This window comes from Argiope bruennichi, chromosome 1 (genome assembly GCF_947563725.1).
Source record: "Argiope bruennichi chromosome 1, qqArgBrue1.1, whole genome shotgun sequence".
Classification (NCBI taxonomy): Eukaryota; Metazoa; Arthropoda; class Arachnida; order Araneae; family Araneidae; genus Argiope; species Argiope bruennichi.
Window position 1 is genome coordinate 36,234,725 of NC_079151.1, and position 8,462 is coordinate 36,243,186.

The following is an 8,462-nucleotide window of genomic DNA, read 5'->3' on the forward strand; positions in this document are numbered from 1 at the left end:
CGGTTTGGGCATGGTTGTTCTTTCTGTTCTATCTGGGAGATATGTGAGTGTGCCTTCCTGTAAAAAGGGGTTGTGCAAGCGAATGAGTGATGCGTGAGTAGTCAAGTCGTACTCTTGGCCCAAGTTGGCTCTACGATAAAAACAAGAGGCGCTTCCCCTTAGGCTTAAATCGGCTATCTTCGAACAGCGGGCTTGTCCGTGGCTAGTGCCATAAGTAACAACAACATAATTTATTGAAAATACATGAACTTTTAAAATAAGTAATAGTTTTAGAATTTTATTTATTTAGCGAAAGATTTTTATGCAATCTTATTGAAATTTGGAAAATCCTTATATGAAATATCTTATTAAAATTTTGAAGGACATCTTTTTATTGTGTAAACGATATGATATAAAATATTATTTCCAAAAATGGAACAACTTAAAGATGATAAATGCCTACAGAGTCAATGAACATAGCCCTAGAAATTGAGCAAAATTACTAGAAAAGAAAAAAAATTAAAATAATGTTAAGTGATAATGTTAATAAGTGATAATGTTAGAAGAATTAATCACTTTTATCAAGGCAACTAGTTCAGCGTTTAAACTTCATTTGAGAGCAGACAGATGATGATCCCATCAGTTGATATATAACAAGTCCTTCAAAAAATATATATACAGTGAACAAAAAATTCTTATCGTATGAAAGTATAAATTTTGCTATAGGTTAATTTTATCATTCATACCATAGGATCAACATAATTATACATATCATAAGATTAATACGATAACAAATTTCATAGGTTTAATACAATATTCCTGTATTTCAGCTATTAGAATGCTAAAATTGTCTAAATAATTCTTTAATATTATTTGGAAACATCTGAAGAGGGTCTTGCGAAGTACCGAGAGTATTAAAAGCACTTAAAGTTTTATTATATCCTAGGCAAGGCAGACGGATGGTTATATAAACAGAACATCTTTCACTTCTATCTCCAGCCTTGCATAGAGATATGAAGCATGCATGAAAATCAAGGATGAGTTTTCGATGTTTTCTTTTTATTTGCCATTTGAATCGAAAATGTGATATAATATAATATTTTTTGAAAAAAAAATCATATATTTAATTTTATTTATCTAAGTTATTACATCTCTCAGCTGCCGTGTTTACATGCATCTTCAAATAGTCAACCTTCTGATAGATTTTATTCAAGATTTCCTGTAATTTAACATTTTAAAAGTCGAAGCTGCATACCAAAGTTTATCCATCTATCTCTTTGCATTTTTAATTATATTGTTGAAATGAAAAATGCTATACTCAGACAGGAAACGGCCAAATTTTCTATTTATAATATTTATTCAAATTTTGATCGAAATTTGTCGTAAAGACCACGCACCAGATTTAACCGACTAGTTAAAAACGATTCATAGCTAAACATAGTTTCAAAAATGTGATTCAAGGACTCAGATGGATATGAAACTTTGAGATTCATCGAACTCTTGAGTTCAAACTTTATGAATCAAATTTTATTATTATCATCGAATTATTATCGAATTTCTTTTTATTAAGATATTTTATCTTTGAATATTTCGCATATATTTACTTTTTATTTTACTTTTATTATTTGTATATTTACTGTTAAATTATGAAAAATTATAACCTTAAGATAAATCTATGAGAAATTAATAATAAATTATATATATAGTTCAAAGCATAAATAGAACATAAAAGCCTGGTAAATATTTTATAAACTCCAATGGCATTAACTTATTCAATAACAGAGTTCTACTGAAAATGTGTTTTTCTCAGTTATAAGTAATTTGCATTCGTCAAGTAAAACACCTTTTTCTGACGACCCTGGTTTAACCCTTTAAAGGGCCATTTTTTTTTAGTCATATTATGTTTAAATATTTTTAGACTTGAAATTAGAATAAAAAAAGTGATTCATTTAGCTTATTAGATAAAGTTAATTTGATTAATTAATTAATTTGGTTAATTTATAATTAAGTAACAAATCAAGACACATTATTTTGTGTGAGATAAAGAACTAAAGCATCTAAGTTTCTGTTTTTCTAAAAAAATTATCAGAACTTATGCCAACCTGCATAATTTTATACAAAGATTGATAAATTTGGTGGGAAGCATACTTCCCATGGCCTTAGAAAGGGTTAAGTTGACCGGACTGTGCTGTAGCAGATAAATTTCCATTCTGCTCGCATGGCATAAAAAGTGTTTCAATCGATTTGTTTACTATGTGAAAAATTATCTTTGACCTTCTTACAAGAAAAAAAGTCTTTTAACATGCAAATATTTGTCTTTTCTTTTTCTAAAGGGAAACAGTTTTGCATGTAAACACAGCGACAATTTAAGATACACTTCAAAGCTTCTTCCTGAAAGCTTTGGATCACATTTTAAATATCTAAAAACAACCTGTTTCGTGAGCAAAATGAAAAAAAAAATGCCCATAAAATAATCATATAAATGAAAGACAAATGCTAAAATTCTTCTTAAGGAACTACTTCATCAACAAAATGCATTTAATGGTGTTTTTTTGGTAATATGACTAAAAATGCGTCTGTTCTGGAACATGAATATAACAATTGATAAAAAAAACATGTTGACGATATTTGATAACTTTTTACTGTGTCAACATTGTTCAATGTGTCTTCTGAAGTCAATATCGACTTGAATTATTCAAGAGCCATATTTCTTTTATGCTTTCACTAACTTACAACTAATAAAAATATATTTGAACTTTGTTACTTTTTATAAACATAAATGACAGACGTTGGTCATTAAAAATAGGTCACTGAATTTTTGTGATGAAATGAAGTCAAATAAGGATGAAGATATCTATCCTTTAGTTCAAAAAATAGCCATTAAATAACTTTCATAATTCTATATTTTAATTATATGAAAAATGCATGTAATTTTGGATTTAATAATGGTTTTATAATCATGTTTATATAACACTATTTAAGAGTTTTTATTTCGTTTATCAAATATTTTAAATAAGTCATTCAATAAAATTCTTCATTTGAAATGAAGTTAAAAATAAAAGTACCAAAATTTACTAAACATGTAAATCAGTTCATATTTAGCATGAAAAAGTTTGGCTAACTATGTAAAATTATTTGTTTCCTCATATAAATTTGTATTTCCAAAATTTCTACAAATTTCGTTTATCAAAAGCAAGAAAACGATTTGTTATTTCAAATTTTTTGATAAGATGTCTGAAAATCAAGAAACGGAATATATATCTCATTACCGTCAATCTAAAAAAGAATCGTTATTAAGTATTATTTTTTTACTAAAGGTTATCAATTTTTATCACCAGGAAAAAAATCCAATTTATTTTTTAATCCTAAATTTCTTAAAAATATGTGAATTACAATATCACGGCTTGATTTCATATATTTATGATTAGCCAGTTTCATTTTCCAAAGATTGAACAAAACAGAATTTTGAATTCATCAAGGCAAATGATCTGGATAAATGATAATTAGAAATAAAACCATAATTGAAATTCCTTTTTTAAGATAGCTTTTATAATAGCATCAACACAAATATCCTGTTTATGTCATGGAAAGTTGCAAGTGATTCCAGTCTAGAAATATTTTCCTTAGTGAGAATTCTCAGATTTAAATGACAAGAGTAGTGCAGGGGCTTACGGGTATCTCCTTATGACATTAACGAAAGCAAAGCTCTGGAAGTAATCGGATTTCTTCATCTACTTTATTAAAGGATATAATCTCTAGGTTCCACCTCAATGTTTGAAATACTCTCTTACCGATGCCGCGCTTCCTGAAGCAAATGAAATTAATTTTTGTGAAGTGAAGCATGAAGTATAGCTTATAAAATTATGTTTAAAATTGAAGAACTCTTACCTATCCTTGATATTTGTTGGGAGTTCCTTCAAATTTTATTCGATTCTTGGGCGAGCAGTACGAGTGATTTCTGTTTTATTAGAAGTAAGAATTATTTGCACTTAAAACTTTTAAGACGTGAGAATGGTGCTACGGGGTGGATTGGAATTGAGAATTTGGAAATCTTAAAAAAAATTCGGGCTTTTTTGGCATCAAATGTTATGCACTTTGAACCTCACCATAAAAATATCTAGAAACTTCTTGGTTATATTCTACTGAGCTTAATTAACGTTTTCTTATAATATTATAATTTAGTGAATACTTTTCACTGAATGAGAATTTGTATTTTATGAAATCTTTTCCAAATTCAATACTATTATTCATTTGTGTTTGAAAACTTTGCATGGTAATATCGGGATAATATATTTTCTAAAGCTATAAAATAGTTGGAACTTTTCAAAGTTATGGAATATTATATGATGCTAATCTGTGCAATTTTTTAAATTAAAATGTTAATTCTATTTATAAATTTAAAAAATTAAAGATCCCATCCTTTTATAATCTCAGTATATTGATCCAATTTTATTATAAAGATTTTTATTATCAGGTTTTTTGCATTTTTTATGCTTTTCAGAAATATTTATTTCCTATGTGTTAAGAAACATCAATTAGTAATATATTCATATTCATTTTAAGCATTTTGTATTCATTTCTATAGTTTTATAATTTTTAATAAATTTCGCATATTTTAAGGAATTTTCACAAAATCGTGATTAGTTATTTATAATTTTATTTTTGTTTTGTAAGTTTTGGTAAAATAAACTTTAAGAATATGGTTAATTTATGAAAATAATGATGAAAATGGTGTATATATTAGGATACGATAATTCGGATTTCGATATTAAGTTTACAGCTAAACTGTAAGTTACATTTTAAGCTAAACTGCAAGTAACTTATATTTTTCTTGTTATCAAATGTGTCTAAAGCCACAAATAATTTATATTTTATTTATAAAAAATTAAGTAAGAATAAGCAAGTTTAAAAATGCATATGACACATAATAATGCCTGGATTAATTTTCATTTAACAAATATAAGAAAGATATTAAATTAGAGAACTAAATTACAAATCGGGTATTCTAGGCCAATTTGAAAATGCTAACAAAATATAATTGTCAATTTTCTTTGATTTAGAACTTTTTTATCTGCTTTTCTAGATCTCGCTACTTCCTGGTATTCTATTTCGTTTTATAACTACATGAATCATTCTATTCATTACATAAACTATCTTATCAACTACATGTAGCAAGAACCCTATCAACAAATTTTTTTATGAATATTGTTATAAAAATATTGTGAATTTTTTATCATCACCACGTATTTGAAGTTTTAGTATTTTTTTGAATCTAGGTTTGGCACATTATTTGGTGGACAATAGCAAACTATTGTTAGGTGGAAGCAATGTTTATTTTAATATTTAAGTATCAGTTATTTGAAAAAAGCGCAACATTTCATTCTCCTCGTCTTGGAGGGTTTAGAAATAAGAATATTCTAATAAGAAATAAAATAATCTTGTAATCTAAGAGAAAAATCAATTTCAAAAATTACATGCTAATCACGTGCATTTAAATCAAGAAGAAATAAAATAAAAAAACATAGTGAAGGTATTTTTTTCCCCAGAAATTTTCTTACATATGCAGACATTATAAATTCTACGGAGATGAATTTATTAGAGCCTTACGAAATAATGTCATAAATATATAGTTTGTGAAACACCCCTTTAATGGCATTGAAGGTTAAAAAATATATGCTCCAATATTGGTAAGATCTTTTCAATATTTATTAAATATAGTTTAGTAAAATGAATTAAATTCAAATAGCTTGATAAAGTACTATCATTCGAAATTTTGATATTTAACAGAAAGAACAAAAAAGAAAATATCTAAAAAAATGTAAATAATTATGTTTTTGTCGTACGTATAATATACAATTTTTTAATGTAAAATTAAAAATAATGTACAACTATATAGTAATATTTTTTACTGTATGAAATAAATGAAACTGGCTTTAATTTCCTTTAGAGAATTTATATTTGTGATTGTTAGTTTTCTCAGCAATTTCTTATTTACATCAGCTACTTCAATGTCTAAAGATACATAATTTTTGTAAAATTTTTTAAACAATTTATTTGTTTATAGTTAGTATTAAGAATATCAGAAATAATCAAGAAAGATGAAAATCTTTAAATTGAACCTGTCATAGTCTTTTTTTAACATTTTTGATGAATAAATTTAAATCAATTAATTCTTTCAGTTTTTATTATCGTTGCTGAAAGCTAAATATTCATGCACTGACATAAATATTTTAATAAAACAAATATCAGATTTGGCCTAAGGACTAAAATATTTATACTGAGAATCATATCTTAAAAGCAATGATACAGTGCTGAAACAATGAATTATTCTTTACTTTTGGGCTTTCCATTTTTACTGATTTCTTCTCAAACAAGTTGTGAAATTTCCATTTATTTCATGGTGACATTTTGTGGCTGGCTTTAACTTCTTTGTTATCTTTACCAGACTTTCTCCCAAAGTAAACATCATGTCTAAGTGTGATTCTATGTTGTTTACTTATATTATCTCTTCTATATTTTCTTGGTGACGTTATGGAATATCACTTTGATGTAACTATCGGAAGCTATATAGAAAACAATCCACAGATTTTCATTACTGACTTTCATCTGAACTTTGCTGTTGGATGTATAAGTTCAGAAAAGGGTACCAGAGATTATATTCAATTCGACAAAATAATTATTAACTCTAATTTTCACTCTTAAATAATCCCTGCATTAACACAGCTTCAAATACTTTATTATATTTTTCAACTTGAAATATTTTAAATGATATTTTCAGGAAATTTTCAGGAATAATTCATTTAATATGTGATAATTGGATTAGTTGTGTAAATTAGATAAATTTTACGTTTAATATTAAATAATTTCAAAATAGTAGCTCCTGATACTCGTTTAATTTTAAGCCACTATCTATTATTTTTCATTTTAATTAGGCTTAAACTAATTAAGTTTAAAGCTGTCATTAATTACTAAAACATGAAATATTTGTGGAATAACAATAATTGATTTTTAATGGAATACAATAACATACATGATTAAACTAAGGGCTCTAGGCGATATAGGCTGCATTTAATTACATTTCTCATTTTAATAATAATTGCCTTACATGTCCATTTAATTCCCTTTAAAATTAATTATTTTATTTTATTTAGTAATTTTTAGAAAATAGTAGTATTATTTGAATTTTATGATCAATTTCCCCGTTTTTGTTGATATGGCTTAAACCACAGAATAATTAATTTTGAGTATTATATAATTTGGTTTAGAAACCAGATGATGTTCCCAAGATTGCGATTAATTTTACTTAAAAACATTATCATTCAGATTATTCATTAACTATTATTTTTTATTTGTATGTATTCCTTCCTGTCGAATTTTTACGTTTTTATAGGCCTTTTACTATTTTTATTGATTATCAATCTCAGATTAAAAAAGTAAGCAAAGAGCGTCGAATTCTCTAAGACAAAAAATAAGAAAATTCGATAATAAAAGATTATTTCAGAGGGTACTGCAATTCAGCACACCTAATGGTCAAGCCGCCATTGCATTGGTCCAGATAGATAGAAATAACAATAGCTCAATAGCCAATTACTTATGATCAGCAATGGGCTAGAGAACGATGCATTTTTAATTACACTCAGTCTTGCTTATTGGCATTTGGGATGGTATATATTTATGAAGAGCTTCTATTTATTTCAAACGATAATTACTTCTACAGAGAATCATATGATTAATCTATAAGAGCTACTTTTAAAAATGCTTTATTTCTTTTTCAAATAAAATTACATAAAATTCTTTGTAGCTAAGATGTTAGCTTAGTTCTATTTCTGAGTTATTAATTTAGAGCCTTTAACCCAAGGAATCTTTAGGATGTTGATGACTTTAACTTGAATTGCAGCGGTCACTTTTAAAGGATTTTTTCTGCCTTGATTGCAGCAGATGCTACACATAAAGAGTAATAATTTATTTTATGGAAAAGTAAAGGCCTTTTTAAGAGAATAGGAAATGGTGTTGCCTTTTACTGGCGATACAATTCACTTAACAGAAAAAAAATATTTGTATGTTTTATAGAAATGATTTTTAAATTTAGTTTCTTTGAGAAAACGATTTTTCGCATCGGACAATTTACAAATGGAGCTAACCAACAAAAGATCATTATATTATTAAAACATTTTCTTTATTTTCATACAACTGAACAATTAATTAAAATCGATTAAAATTCTTAATCGATTAAAGAATTAAATAAAATCGATTGAAGTTCCATGCAAATCTTTTAAAAATTCATGAACCTGAGTCTCAGATAAAAGGTTTTGTTGAAGGAAAAATAAAAGAACAATAAGAAATATTCTGAAATTGCATAAGGAGCGAAGAAAAGATATAAAAATACAATGAGAGATAGAAAATCATTAGAATAATAAAAGTTACTCTGAAATTTTATCCAAAATAAAAAAAACACAATCTGAATGTCCTTTTTTATTAAATAA